Source organism: Pteropus alecto, unplaced genomic scaffold, assembly GCF_000325575.1.
Source record: "Pteropus alecto unplaced genomic scaffold, ASM32557v1 scaffold184, whole genome shotgun sequence".
In the NCBI taxonomy this organism is placed as follows: domain Eukaryota; kingdom Metazoa; phylum Chordata; class Mammalia; order Chiroptera; family Pteropodidae; genus Pteropus; species Pteropus alecto.
Genome location: NW_006436278.1, coordinates 341,392 through 358,274, shown reverse-complemented (window position 1 = coordinate 358,274; position 16,883 = coordinate 341,392). Strand labels below are relative to the sequence as shown.

Here is a 16,883-nt window from a genome sequence, read left to right as displayed (position 1 = left end):
CTCAGTTTCTGGCTTGAGAATTTGATCAATTTGGATCCCATTTATTTAAATAAGGAATACTATGGGAAAATACATTTAAGAGAGAAAAGAGTGCTATGACAGTCAAGATAAGTGTATGATGTTTGTGAAATCTTCAAATGGAAACAAGTAGGTAGTTGAAGAAAATTAGTCTTAAGACTTAGAGGAAAGGACAGATATTTGTGATCATTACCACAACGACTCTATTTAAATATACGAGTCTAGGTAAGAAGACCTCAAAATACAGTATAGAGAAGAAAGGAAAGCCTAGAACCAAGCCTCGAGAAACCCCAAACATTTCCATTAGAGAATGAGAGTACTTGAAGGAAAATGAGAAAAAAAAATGGCCAATGGGGAAGAAGAAAAACTGGTAGAGAAGGGCAGTATGTGAAAATCAAAAGAGGAGACTATTTTAAGAAGCCATATGGTCAAGATGAGAAAGTTAGGTGTCAGCAGAGAAAGACAGAGGGGTTCATTAGATTTGGCTACAAGGGGATTACTGCTTAACCTTAGCAACCACAATTTCAGTGGAGTAATAGGAATAGAAAGTTTTTGATGACAGCATCGATAAGTTCCAGAATCCTATGAGCGGCATATCAGAGCATTCATTATTCACATCCTGTTACACTGGTTTTCACTGCGCTTTTCAATTGTATAGTATGACTGAAGATAATTGTATTTAATTGTTATTTAGTTTGCATGATCCTGACTGCTAGTGACACTGAGCATCTTTTCATTCATTTGTTTATTCATACAAGAAATATTTATCGAGTGACATGGCAAAAACAAAACAAAAAAATCCCTTTTCATTGGGTAGAATACTTATATTTATTATCTGGCTTTATCTCTTCTTTTGTGAATTAATCATTCACATTTTTTCTACTTTTTTGCCTTTCTTTTACTATTATTGAATTTTCTTAGTATTCTGGAAATATTGCTCCTTTCCTATTTTGTGCAATGTTAATATTTCTCCTAGCTTTTGACATTCAGAAGTTTTAAGTTTTTAAGTAGTCCTATCTGTCCTATATTGTCATATTTCAGCCAGACATATAACTAAATAACATATAACAATATAATAATATAATATAATATGGCAACACAACATGACACAATGTGATATAATGTAATAGAGCATGAGAATATAATGAACACTTGTGATCCCTCCCCTCAACTCAAAAGCCAGAATAACTTGCAATTATCTGCGTTCAATTCCCAAGACATCCAAACACTTTCCTATCTCCACAGCACCATCTTTCATTTTTGCTTATCATTCCTTTGTTCCTTTTTAAAGATACAGTTGATTCATTATTCCTGGATTCTGTATTTGCGAATTCACTTACTCACTAACATTTATTTGTAACCCCCAAATCAGTACTCGAGGTGCTTTTGCAGTCATTCACAGACAGGTGCAGAGTAGCAAAAAATTTGAGTCTCCAGACAGGCATATTCCCAGCAGAAGGTGATGCTCTACCTTCTTGTTTCAGCTCTCATACTGTAAAGTGTCCTTTCTTCAGTCTATATGCTGTCACTTTTTTTTGATATTTTTGTGTCTTTTAGTGGTGATTTTGCTGTATAAAATGGCCCCCAAGCACAATGATGAAATGCTGTCTTTTGTTCTTAAGTGTAAGAAGACTATGATGTGCCTTACAGAGAACATAAGTATGTTAGACACGCTTCACTCAAGCATGAGTTATACTGCTGTTACTGTGAGTTCAGTGTTAGTGAATCGACAATACATTACATCCAGAAAAAGGAAGAGAACATTTACTGATCTGTACATGAGGCTGCACCAGAAAGTATAAAGTAACATCTTTAATAGGCGGTGAAATTACAGAAAACATAAAAATTAGCTAAATTTGTGGATTCATGACATGACACCTGATAAAATAAAAGCATAGTGCACAGCATTATCGTGAGGCTGAAGTCCTAACAAACTTACGGTCACATTACCCAGAGTCAGGAAAACGTTAAACCCTTTGTTAGTGTTTTATTATAAAGAAATAGAGCATAAATTATTTGTAAGAAATACATATCAAATAAGTAGTCTTTAAATAGAAACACACATATAGCAAGGTTATGTATGGAAGAGTTGATGAAATGTGACCAGAGGCGTGAAGGGACTTAACTCTGTACTTCCTCTTGGAGCAAGACTCAGTATTTTCTAATTCAGTGTTTGCAGCAACTTTATAGAACATAAATACTATAAATAATAGAATCTACTGCATTTCTCCTTTTGTGAATTGCCTGTTCATAGACTGCTCATGTTTTTTTTCAGTTATTTGGGTCTTATGTATTTGAAAGAGTTTTTTATATATCCTTGATATGTAACTTTTACCTGCATAAATACAGCAAGTATCATTCTATTTACTGTCACTTCCTTGCCTTTACTTGTATTCTAGCTTCATTGAGATATAATTGACACATGACATTGTGAAAGTTTAAGGTACAGAAGGTATTGATTTGATACATATAAATATTGTAACGATTACCACTGTAGCATTACCTAATACTTCCATCAACTCACATAATTACCATTTCTTTTTTGAGGTGAGAACATTTAAGATTTACTCTAAGTAACTTTCAAATATTTAACATGGTATTGTTAACAACAGTCACCATACTGTACATTAGATACCAAAAACTTATTTGATCATATAACTGAACATTTGTCCCCTTTGACCAACATCTCTCCATTTCCCCAACCCTCAGTCCCTGGTAACTACCAATCTACTCACTGCATCTATGAGTTTGGCTTTTTTAGATTCCATAAATAAGTGAGATCAGACAGTATTTACCTTTCTTTGTCGGACTTACTTCACTTAGCATAATGCCCCCAATGTTGTCCATGTTGTCACAAAAGCCAGGATTTTCTTTTTCACAGGGCTGAACAGTATTTCATTGTGTATATATATATACCACATCTTTATCCATTAATCCACAGATGGACATTTAGGTTGTTTTCATCACCTGGCTATTGTGAGTTACACTGCAATAAACATGGTAGTGCAGATATTTCTTTGAGATCCTCACTTCATTTCTTTGAATATATACCCAGAAGTAGAATTTCTGGATCATACTATACTTAGTTATATTTTAATTTTTTGAGGAACTTCCACATTGGTTTCATAGTGGCTGCACCAATTTACAATCCTACCAACAGTGTCTGAAGGTTCCCTTTGCTCTGCATCCTTAACAACACTTGTTATCTTTTGCTTTTTGATAATAGTCATTCTAACAAGTGTAAGATGCTATCATATTGTGGTTTTGATTTGCATTTTCCTGATGATTAGTGATAACAAGCACCTTTTTGTATACCTGCGTTTCTTTGAGAAAGTACCTATTCAGGTCCTTTATTAATTTTCTAATTGGATTTTTGTTCGTCTGTTTTTGATGATTTTGTTATTGAGTTTTATGAGGTCTTTATGTCTTTTGGATATTAACCCTTATGAGATATAAGGTTTGCAAATATATTATCCCATTCTGTAGGATTCCTTTTAATTTCATTATTTGTTTTCTTGTGCAGAAGCTTTTTATTTTGATGTAGTATAACATAAATTTTTGCTTTTGTTGTTTATGCTTGTGGTCTCATATCTAAAAACAAACAAATTACTGCCTAAGGCTAATGGCAAGGAGCTTTTACCCTAAGTTTTCTTCTAGGAGTTTTACAATTTCAGGCCTTACGTTTAACTCTTTAATGCATTTTGATTTAATTTTGGGGAGTGGTGTAAGATAGGAGTCCAATTTCATTCTTTTGCATGTGCTTATCTAGTTTTCCCAACAACATAAATTGAAGAGAACATTATTTCCTCATTAAGTATTCTTGATTCCCTCATAAAATATTAGTTGACTGTATATGAAAGGGTTTAATTCTAGGCTCTTGATTCTATTTCATTGGTCTATGTGTCCTCTTTTATGCCAGGACCATACGGTTTTGATTACTTTAGTTTTGTAGGATAGTTTATAATCAGGAAATGTGAAGCCTCCAGCTTTGTTCCTGTTTCTCAAGATTGCCTTGGATATTTGGGTTTTTGGGGGATTCCATACAAATTTTAGGATAGTTTTTTTCTACATCTGTGAAAAATATCAGTAGAATTTTGATAAGGATTGCATTAAATCTATAGATGATTTTGAGTAGTATGGATACTTTAATAAAATTAATTCTATTCTATAAACACAAGATATCTTTCCATTTGTTCTTCTTAATTTCTTTCATCAAAGTCTTATAGTTTTCTGTGTATATATCTTTTACTTTCTAGGTTAAATTTATTCCTAAGTATTATATTGTTTTGATGCTATCTTAAATGGGATTTTTAAAAATTTTTATTTCAGATAGTTTGCTGTTAGTGTATAGAAACACAACTGAATTCTGTAAGTTGATTTTGTATCTTGGAACTTTATTACACTTGTTGATCAGTATTTTGTTTTGTTTTGGGTTTTTTTTTTTTTTTTGGTGGATTCATTGGGATTTCCTCTATATAAGTTCATATCATTTGCAAACGAAGACAATTTTACTTCTTCTTTTACAATTTAAATGACTTTTATTCCTTTTCTTGACTGATTGTTCTAGCTAGGACTCTCAGTAGTATGTTGAATATGAGTGGTAAGAGTTGGAACCACTATCTTGCTCCTGATCTTAGAGGAAGAGCTTTCAATCTTTCACAATTGAATATGGTGTCAGCTCTGTCTTTGTCATATATGACCTTTATTATGTTGAGGTATGCCCCTTCTATACCCAACTTGCTGATAGTTTTTATCAGAGAAGGATGTTGTAGTTTGTCTTCTCTTTCATTTCTGATTTTATTTACTTTCATTAGTCTCAATTAGTTTTCTTAGTCTAGCTATTGATTTTCCAAATTTGTTTATCTTCTCAAAAAAAAAAAACAGCTCTTAGTTTTATTGATCTTTTCTGTTTTTCTGGTTTCTACTTCATTTATTTTTGCTCTGATCTTTGTTATTTCTTTCCTTATGCTGACTTTAGGCTTAGTTTGTTCTTTTTTTCTAGTTCCTTGAGGTGTTAAGTTAGGTCGTTTATTTGAGAAATTTCTTTTTCCTTAACATAGGTATTCATCACTATAAACTTCCCTCTTATAACTGCTTTTGCCGTATCCCAAGGGTTTTGATATATTGTGTTCTAATTTAACTTGTTTCAAGATTTTTTAAAAAAATTGTCTTTTTATTTCTTCTTTGACCTAGTGGTTATTCAGGATTGTATTGATTAATTTCCACATATTTTGAATTTTTCAGCTTTCCTCATGTTATTGACTTTTAGTTTCATACCATTATGGTCAGAAAAGATACTTGGTATAATTTTAATCTTTTAAAATTTGCTTGGAGAATGTTCTGTGTCTGCCTATTCAATTCTTTGTGATTCTATTCTGTTTCTGGTCCTCAGATATGTATCATATTTTTGAGACTAGACATGCCTATTTTTTGGTTTGTTTTGTTTTAATCTGTCATCGCCATATGATTGAAATATGTGTGTGAATGCATAAACTCTTTGAGCCATATTGACCAGAAGTTTGATATATCTCTTTTCCAAAAAAAAACCCCACAGAACAAAAAACATCATCCTTCTACAATATTGGGCTAAGATCAGGAAATCACGGCTAACATGAGGGTTCATTTCTGTTAAAATATTCATTATTTATCCCAAGTGTACATATCTTTTAGACTAAATCATGGGTGTAAATGCATTTAATAAGTTACTAATGCTTTTGACATATATGGAGAATCATGTACTTAATAAAGGAGTGGGGACGATATTCAGCAATAATTAATAGAATGGCAGGGAGAATAACATAAGGGAGAGCTAGTTATTTGCCATCCTATCATTATTTTCAGATTTTCAGATATTAAAAGACATTCTAAGAGAACAAGTTGATCACTACGAAGACGAGTTTCATTGTAGAAGAAAACTTTCCAGAATGATAGCGACAAGTCAGATGAGAGGAAAATAAAGTAAACTCAAACAGTAACCAAGATTTGTAACCATCTAAGATATAATAATTATACCTTCAAGAATTTATTCTAAGTAAATAGAGAAGTAGCAGAAAAAAATTGTAAAAAGATACTCATCACAGTGTCAGGTATAAAAAATTAGAAACTATCTAAGTTACTTCAAAGAAGGTACAGGAAAAATAAATCATGATGTATCTATGAGAGTATTTTTGAGTCCTAAAAAAAAAGATACCTACACTAAGAAAGCTATTAGGGTATTGTACAAGTAGGGCAATTACAATAATAACAGTAATGGTAACTATAACTGACATTTATTGAGCACTTACTACATGCTAGGGACTATGCCGAATTCTCGACATTTACTTGTTTAAATCTCACAACATCCCTATGAGGTAGGGGAAATTATTTTCCCCATTTGAAAAATGAGAACTCCAAGGCTTATTGAACTTACATGATTTGATTGGTATTCCACAGCCAATAATAGTAGGGCCATGGTTCATGAATACACGAGTGTGTATGCCCTGAATGTATGTGCATGCATGTAATATGTGGGAAAGATAATTTGAATGAAATCCACCAAAATATTAAAAGATCAGTATATATGGGTTGTTTTCTTTTTTTTCATATAGACATACATATGTGGTATTTGTGTATGTGCATGTACATGTGTAAATATTTATGTATATTTTCTAAATTATCTACAGTGAGCATGGATGTCCTTTACAATTAGAAATGTAAATTATTACAAATATTCTGTGACCTTCACCCATCTTTTTTTTTGCTTTTACCTCATCGATGTGGTCCAAAATATAAGAAGGATTCTTTAAGTGAAATCTCATTGTGTTTCTTGTGATGACAGGTCAACGAAATCACCATGATTGAATTTACCATGGATGTTATTAAACCCACTTTTTTATAAAGTGTATGTGTGTGTGTAAAAGCAATCTAATGCATTTTAATTGAGTGTTCCATATTCTAAAAACCATCCTTGAGAATACAGCACTACAGTGTGCTGCATTAAAGCAAATTCTGAGCTAGAGAGATGAGACAGTAAGTGGCATTATAAATGTGAAGATGAATTTGATAGAATAGGATTCGAATGAAACATATTATGGTATGAAGTGAAGTGGAAACTACTACATCTTTTTTTTTTTTTTATCATAGGCAAAATTAACACCAGCCAACTAGGAAGAAGAAACAATGGTGACAGCAAACTAAGTTTTGAAATCTACTGGAAGATTCCTTCCCATATAGCTTTGTGTATGTGAACTAAGACATGGGTGTCTGCTAATACATGTTGGCTACAGTAGATGAAATATACCCCAGAGCTAATCGAATATGGACTCTGATTTTCATTAAATGATGTAATTTTGGAGCAGCATACTTCAATGAAAGGAATACAAGCTTTGGAGTCATACACAGCTGGGGCTGAATTCTAGTTCAGACACTTCCTGTGATCTTTTCTATATTTCTCTTCATCTATGAGTCTGTTTTCTAATCTGTGAAAAGGGTATAAATAATACCTATCTCAGGATCACTGTGAGAATTCAAAATAGTTTAAACTTCCTAATCTTAGCTCTCAGTAAATAGTAGCTATATCTTATTATCACCTTGGGGCCAATGCTTGCAGGTGCCAGTATGATCCTTTCAAGGTAATTAATTATTCAAGCCATTGCACAAATTGTACATCTTAATACCAAAATAAGAAGCCCATACTTTAATCTGTAGACAATGAGGAGTCATTGAAGAATTCTCCTAATTTTTTATGTGAATGAAAACAAAACAAAGTAGGCTAATGGAAAATGAGTACTGCAAATTTAGATTGATTTAATTATATTCTGCAGACCTCAAAACAGTCATTTTTCAAATAAATGATTTAGCATTTCAATGACATTGCACTCTATTTCAGCTAGTGTTTTCATTATTAGAAAGGCATGTTGTAGACAATTAGCTTACACTTAAGTGAAAACATTTGCTCAAAAGTCGCCAGTATCACTCATGAAAATCTGAGCTGCCTATCTAAAGAAAAGTGAAGGACTAGGAGATGTGAGATTTTATGTAAATCATATTTACTTCTACAGTAGGAGATATAATTGCTGGAAGTCTTCTTAGATGGCCCAGCTCAGAAAATGGAGGCCCAGGTAAAGAAGGAGAGTTGCATAGCAAGATAGTACCAGATCAGAACACAGAAAACAAACATGAATTTTCTTTCTAATACTGAGAAATGTGAGTGAAACTTTTGCAAGGGGAATTGGTTCATTTAACAAATGTGAGTTCCTACACTTATGGGGTTGGGGAGGATGGTCATTCATTCCACAAATATGTAAGTTCCTGCTATGTACCAGGCACTACAGTAAGTGAACAGGTCAGACAAACCCCAGCCCTCATGGAGCTTATAGACTAGAGTGAGTCAGACAGAAAAATATGTGCAAATTACTTATTCAGTTTAATTATAATTCCTTGACTCTCATGCAGGAGATGCACAGGATTAAGAGAGAATATAAAAGGGAGAGCTTATATAGTTAAGGAAGTTGGTAAAAATTAAGAAATGTGTAATGTGTTTTTAAATATTTTTTAAGGCTGCTCTATCTAGGAAAATAATTCTCATGGCTATAGGAGTATTTTGTCAAATTTATTTATTTTATAGGAGTATTTATATGCCAAGTAGTTCACAATTTATTTAGTTAAGGAAGTTGGTAAAAATTACTACTGCAGAAATGTGTTTTTAAATATTTTTTAAGGCTGCTCTATCTAGGAAAATAATTCTCATGGCTATAGGAGTATTTTGTCAAATTTATTTATTTTATAGGAGTATTTATATGCCAAGTAGTTCACAATTTATTTGCATCCCTTAGAAACTGTGACCTTAATGTAAGGTATCAATCAATATGTTGCCTTACGTGACTTTATATTTTGTTCCTACTACATAAACAGAAAAATAATCCTCAGATTTCATTTTGTGTTTCATTGGTTTGAAGCTATTACCTTCACCAGGGAATGATCTGCGCTTGTCTAACCACTAGGGGTCGCCTTGGGCCAGGGCAGCTGCAAGAATACCTCTTAACCTACATCTGTGGCTGTTGTCAGCATGAATACAAAATAGTGCTTAGGATTTGAGTTGAGCCTGGGAGAGTGGTAAGATTTTGGATATACAGAGTTGAACAAGAGAAGAACCTCAGTTATTTATTCCAATATTAGCAAATGCAGAGAGGGGAATATATAGGAGGTTAATGGAGAATAATAACTAAATCAGTTGGGCTGGAACACTGAGTGCACGAAGGACACAAATAGAACATAAGATTGGAAGGATGGTTTAGGATGAAATTTTTGAGTCTTAAGTACCCGGCTAAGAAATTTTAATTTTATCATGTTAGCAATTGGGAGTCTTTGAAGATTTTAAAGAAGGAAATATAAACAGAGTTAGCATGGTTTAAGAAGCTTTTAAATATCCCAGTGAGACATAATGAAAGAATTTTCAGTAATGGCCAATCATTGAAATACAGAATGCAGAAAGAGGAGTAGTACTGGCAGAAAGCTGAGTTAAAGTTTATACACGCTCTGGACATACTGGTTTGCTGGGCCTGTAAGTAACCCATATGGAACACAGAACAGGCAGTAGGATATGAAAAATGGGAGCCTAATTGAAAAGGAGGGCTATCCCACAAAATCAAGGAAAATAAGCTTAAATATAATGGTTAAAGCCTGGGGATAGGACATAAGAATAAAAGCAGAGAGAACCTAGAATGGGCATTTGGAAAATTTCCAGCATGTGGAAGAAGTAATAGAGAAAGAGACAGAGAAAAAGTGGCTAAAGTGGTTCTGATTCTGCTGAAAACAGTCAATATTGGAACAAGGCTGGCAAAAACAACTTTTGTGTGCTCTATAGTTAGAAATTGACAAGAAAGAATAAGTCAATGGAAAAGAAGCTCTGCTCCCATGGCTTTAGATTTAATAACCATCAGATGGGCCGTAGAGCAAAGAAATGAAAAGATGGGGAGCTGAGTCAGATGGACTGAGGATGGAATCCCGTTCTGTGTGACCCTACACCCCTTCCTTTCCTCTCCAAGCATCCTCTTTCTCTTCAGTAAAACACGGACACTAATAATGCCTCCTCTGGGGTTTCTGCAACTAGTATATGTGATAACGCATATCAAATGTATTTAACATACTACTTAGCCATAATACATATACTAAGTGCTTGCTTTGTGTTGTTTATTATGACACGATGTTTGTTATAAAGAAAATGGCCCCTCTGTCTCTTGATGGCCTCTGAATAAAGCCTCAAATGCAAGATTTATTTTAGAATATGGTTTTATGAAAAGAAAAGTTGGCTTTCCTTAGAAATTGATGAAATTTCAGCTTTGCGATAATGAGGGCTATGCAAGTTTTTGTCGTTGTTGTTGTTCATAGGTTTGTCTCCCTTTGATTTGGTTTTCTGAAATATTGGGACAAATTTTGAAACAAAAACCCAACAAACAAGTTAACCTTTATAGTTTTCATATTTCAGGCTGCTTCTTCATTTCCATGCTTCTGATTTGGTATGTTTAATTGATTTTACTGTTTTTAATTATCATTTATTACATACCGATTTTTTTCTGGCACAGTATTAGTTATACTATGTGCATGTTCAAAACACCCTTGTAAGGTAGAAATTCTCAAACTTATTTAACATAAATGAAAACTAAAGTTCAGGGCAGTGGGGTAATATCCAAGTCAGAGTTAATGTAAGAGTAGTAGTTTGAAACTACATCTCTCAGACTTTAAGTTTTTGCTGTTTCTCTTATGTTTGTCATGTGTCAAAAGACTAGATAAAGGAATCATTTTTTAAACATGGTTTAAAAGCAGTACAGTTGAAAAATGTTGAGATTTTAACTAGCCATACACAGAAAATATGTGAACTCTATGATACGGCCAACAAAAAATCTGTCATGCGGGACCCTCCACTTCTCTGTGGTCTGACTACGTTCAGTTCTAGGTATTGCATTCCAGGATGGGCATAGTTAAGCTAGACTGTGTTCAAAAAAGGATAAGTAGGTGGTAAAGAGACCTTGAACAATGTCACATGAGAATTATCAACATAAAATTTTGCATGAAAAAAAAGACATTGGTGCAGCTACCTCTATTGCCATCATATTTGTGAACTGTTAAGGAATTAGATTTACTTTACATGGTCCACAAGGACAGAACAGAGATGTATGGCAAAGTCTCAGAGCAGAAGATCTCGCTTGCCATAAAGATGGAATGTTCTGGTATTAGAGACTTTCCATTGATAGAATGAGGTGCCTCAAGGGAACTTCGGAGCAATTTAGGTTTTTCAGAAGAGGTTTGATAAGGGGAGATGGGGTCAAATATATGGTGATAAAGGAAATTTAACTTTAGGTGGTGAACATACAATGTAATATACATTTGACATATTATTGAATTGTACACTTGAAATTGATATAATTTTGTTAACCAATGTCACCCCAATAATTTTAATTAAAAAAAAAAAAGAGGTTGGATAGCCACTTGGCAGAAGTGTGACAAAGCTGTTTCAAGCAATGAGTATGGGATACACAGACGATCTCTAAGTCCTCTGCAATCATGAGTTTGTCATTATATGAGTGAAGATAACTGTATTGGTCTGTCCATAGGTTTTCTGTCAGATGTTTATGCATCATAAATGTAAGGTGAGATATGCAAAGTAGTATAGAACTCTAGCATCCCAGTCATGTCAAACAACAAAGCTTTATTTCTTCCACATACTAGAGCCCTCTTGTGGATGAACAGGAAATTTCTACTCAGTTTAGTCACTCAGTGTAATGACTTTTGATGCTAACTACCCAGAGTTAGGCTGAACTTCACAAGTCAAGGGTACAGTCCTCCATAAGACTTCCCTCACTTTAGACATCAGCCATACACTTGGGGGTTCCAGGGCCATTCACACTTCTGACCAACTAGCTAAAAATTGGAGGGTTCACACTACCTCCTCGGTTTCAGTAATTCACTAGAACAACTCACAGAATTCAGGAAAGCGCTACACTTAATACTATAGTTTTATTATAGCAAAATGGATACAAATCAGAACCAAACAAAAGAGATGCATAGAACCAGGTCTGGGAGTATCCCAAATGTGCAGCTTCTACAGCCTTCTCCCTGTGGAATTAGGACGGATCACCCTCTCAGTACAGAGTATCGTTAACCAGGGAAGCTCACAAAAGCTTTAGTGACAGGATTTTATTGGGGCTCTTTATTGTGGTTTTATTATGTAGGCATGATTGGTTGATTGATTGGGAGGGGAAGAGAGAGAAGGAGGAAGGGAGGGAGGGAGGAAAAGAGAGAGAGAGAGGAGAGAAAGGAGAAAAAGGAGAGAGATATCTAAAAGGTCTCATATTGGTGTTTAAATGCCTAAGACCAGAAACGGCATGGCACTTCTCATGATTCATTGTTCCAAACTAGCCACATGGATTCACCCAAGCACATGGAGGGCATGAAGTGCAATCCTTCCATAGGTTAGAAGGAGAGAGTAAAAATATATATTTGAATAGTAGCCTCAATAATGTATTGTATAAGTCCTTCAATTGGGCAGCCATTTCTCTTAGTATAGTCATATTTTGTCGATATTTCCATTCACATATTATTTTTCTTACATGAATGTGGTCTTTAAACCTAGCTAAAATATCATCATAATGCATGAGCTTATTTGGAAACTCATTATTTTTATAGATTTAAAGTTTTTTTTAACAATATAAAATAATTTCTGTATAAAGCATTTGTGTTCATCTTTTATTTCCATTAAGCACATTAACTTTAAATTGTGTGTTGAAAATAAAAATGATATGTAGCAGAGATATGGACACAATTTTTTTGTTCACGAAATTATTTCAACAAAAATAATTTTAAAGGGTAAAATATAACCATTTTTTATATTAAATTAAAAACTTGGACTTTAGAAACAAATATTTCTTTTTTATTTGCTAAGTAATCTAGGTTGCTATCTGCTTTATTTTAATATCATAAATACTAAAGGGAATGAAGCAGTCTTAAACTATTAGTCATAATGTCATGCAAACACACAGATAAGTAGTTATTAATATGACTTCAGTAGGTAATAGATTTTTCCTTTGCAAAATAGAACTTATAAATAGATTAAATGAAGCAGGAAGCTCAAAAGCAGTATTCAAGGCCATTCATCTGACATTCAAATTCTCAATATATATAACCATTTCTGGATGATGTCAAGGATATCACATCTGTGGGAAAGAATGAAAAGAACTGAGAAGGGGAAAGATAATTATTTTAGAGAACAGGCTTGCTTTTGTTTAGAGACTTAGAATAGTTGAATCTCCTCCCTTTCTCCATGCCCCAGGCCTATGTGAATAATTGGTGGGTATATTACTTCACATCAATCATCACCTAATAAGATGGCATTCTAGGATCTTCCTGAAATTACATCATCCCTCCTTATCTACTCTTCTCTTAGGAATTCAAAGGAGGAAATGACTAACTAGTCATGCAGCATGGAAATTTACAGTTAATTTTGAAAAGACTCTTAAAGTATTAGAAACTTTGTTGGAAATTCAGTTAAAAAAAGGATGGCCTCCAAATCAACTGGGCTCTTCCAAGTCACAAGAGATCATATGGAATAGTTAAAAAATACCGACAACGATGACGACGAAAAGTCCCATGGGACTTGATCACCAGTCCTTAAAGAGTAGTAATGAAAAGAATAAAAATGATTTCTATAAATTGAAGGCCTAATATATATAAGTTATATTTATTATCTTTAGTGATCCTAATAACACACAAAATAAATGTTTGGATCCTTAATTTGAGATGAGTAAGTAGAGATTTCAAAGAATAAAATCACTTGACCAAAATCACACTGCTATATCCAATGGTAGACCAGTCATGAGATTCATGTCTAGGACTATCCTTTTCTTCCAACCAGTGGCTTGCTGGAGCTGACTTGTACTACAGGTGTGCAAGGGCTAACTGTTAAATTTTCAGAGATTTTTCAGCCATTATTAAAAAATAAGTTGTATACATCTACAATCAAATAAACCATAGTTTAAAAAGATAATACTCAAAACTCGTCACTTCCTCATTCCTTTACTACATTTAAATATTATCTGTGTTCTTGAGGTTATTATATCTGTACGATGGAAATAATATACAATGGGGCACTGCTGTGTATCTCTTTCAGGCTCCCTAATCAGTGATGTCATGTAGGTAGCTTGAAATCAGACATAGGGGGGTATTTACACCATGGAAATCAGCAAATGCTACAAACCTGAGCTTGGTGTATTGTTCTGGTGCTTTTCTAGATTTAGTAAAGTGATAAAGTGTTAATGAAGATTTAACATAAAAGTGTTCCATGCCTGTAGCCATTATGTTGTGAATAGCAGAAATAAATGAGGGACTATTCTTCCAACATTCAAAATCTATCATTCAATTTAGCAAAAATTTTACTCACGTTAGAACTACATTAATCCATCAATTGTTACCTGAATACAGAAGTTTGGCAAAAATCAACAAATGCACTCTGTGAGAATAATTTGACTATACAGAATTGACAATAAGGTACAAGAAAGAGTATTGTATATTTCATTAGTATTTCTAAATTGCATGCTGCACAATCCTTAATATCATTAAAATTTATTAAAAATATATCTATGTATGTACACCACACTGTTTTTTAGAGAGCTGGTTAAACATTTGCCAGAATACCAGAGCTTTCAACATCATGATTTTGTCAAAATTGAATGAAACTGCTTTTGCCAAAGTCACTGATTCCTAGTTGCTAAATTCAATTCTTTTTTATTTGATTTCTTTGTAGCATTTGGCACTTCAGCAACTCTTCTCTTATGTGAAATATTCTTAGCTTCCGGAACTCACTCCTTTGCTTTTATCATAGTTCAATCTGAGTCCTTTATTTTGATCTCTCTTCTATTTAATACATCTTAAATAGTGATATTCCAAGGTGTTCTATCCTAGGATCTCTACTCTTATAATATTCACTCTTTGGATAATGACAGCTACTCATAAGGTTTAATAAATTATGGCTTGATCACTTGCAAATCTCTATTTCTGGCCTAGATATCTCTCTTAGCATTATATAGGCAAATGTCTATGTATCTATCCCTAAATGGATATCTTTTAGTAACTGCCATAAACTGAATGTTTGTGTTCCCAAAAGTTCATGTGTTGAAACCAAATCCCAATGTGATGGTATTTGGAGGTGGGGCCTTTGGGAGTTGATGAGGTCATGAGGGTGGGGCCCTCATGAATGGAATTAGTGCCCTTATAAAAGTGACCCCAGAGAGCTTCCTCATCACTTCTACCATGTGAGAACACAGCAAGAAGAGGGCCATCTATGAACCAGGAAGTTGGCCCTTACTAGACACCAAATCTGCTGTGACCTTTATTTTGAATTTTCCAGCCTCCAAAACTGTGATAAATAAACTTCTCTTGTTTATAAGCCACCTAGTCTATGATATTTTGGTTATAGCGGCCAAAACTAACAAAGACAGAAATTTTGCACCAAGTATAGCTAAAACCTAATACATATGTTTTTCCTTGCAAATGTGCTCCTTTTTTGTTATTTTCTAATCTGAATAATGGCATTATGCAACCATCCAAGGAATATGTGAGTCATCCTAGACTTTTAACTAAACTCCAATTTCAATCAATTACTAAGTCCCTTTATCTGGTACATCTCTCCTTTTCTGTCTAAACCTTAAGCTAATGCTTTAGTTGGGCTCTAACCATCTGTTGTCTGGACTATTGTAATAAGTTTCTAACTGTTCTCCTCGCATGTACTTTTGCCCACTTATAATCAATCCAACATACTGCTGCCAGAGTTGTATTTCTAAAATGTAAATGTAATCATGTCATTCTCCTACACGAAATCTGATTTTCTATAGCAGGATTTTTCAGTCTTTTTCACTGCAACTTCATAGGAAGACATACTTTGTTTATCAAAAGCCAGTGTATGCACACACGCATGTACACACATGAACCTACACACACACACACACACACACAAAACAAAAATGTAACAAAACAACAGTTAACTTTCTTAAATGTTTGCATTCTGCTATTTAGTACATATTATTTATTCTTTTAAATAGTGGCTTATTTCAGGCCACTAATTTTATGATCTGCTAATGGGATGTGAACCATCAGTTTGTAAAATACTGAAGTAGAAGAAAAAAATATCTGTATCCACGAAGCATAGCACACAAAGCCTTTCATAATCAAAAGTAAACTAGAAAATATTTTTAAATAAATGATAATAAAATATAACCTATCAAAAATTTGCTGTATGATTCTGTAAAATCTAAAGCTATTCTAAAACAAAGTTTATCAAAATTTTGTTGAATATAGCTAAAGGAGTATTCAGAAATTTAAAGTAATATGAGGCTTAACTAAAAACAGGCATGAGAAAGCTTTGTGGAATGATGCTAATATTCTGTACCTTGAAAGCATAGGCTACACAGATGTATGTAGTCATTAAAATTCAACAAATAGTATTCCTAATATGTATGCATTTTATTATATGTAAAATTTACCACTCAAGAAAAAAAACTATGAAGACATTTTAAACTATTAAGATATGCATGCTGAAGTGTTTAGGAAATATTATGGTAATGTATGCAATTGATTTTGATTATGTATCAAAATCTAAGATATAGTGATAAATAGACATGTGGGAAAGCCAGTATAGTAAAAGGTTAATGGTAGACAAGCTGAGGTTTTTACATTCAAACTCTTGCAACTTTTTAATACGTTTGAAATACTTCTTAACAAAATGTTTAAAAAATCATGCTGTGAGAAAGAATACAGACATAAAAGGGTACAGATTGTAAGATTCCATTTATATGCTATTTAAGAACAGTTAAAAGTAATCCGTGGGCAGCAAAATG

The 16,883-nt window shown here is 33.4% G+C and overlaps 1 protein-coding gene across 7 annotated transcripts in view; it reads right to left on the bottom strand.

Annotated features, from left to right (window-relative positions):
* LOC107195659 (putative MAGE domain-containing protein MAGEA13P) overlaps window positions 1-16,883 on the bottom strand; it is a 104,743-nt gene that overhangs the window by 56,516 nt on the left and 31,344 nt on the right. The gene's annotated exons all lie outside the window — the stretch shown is intronic.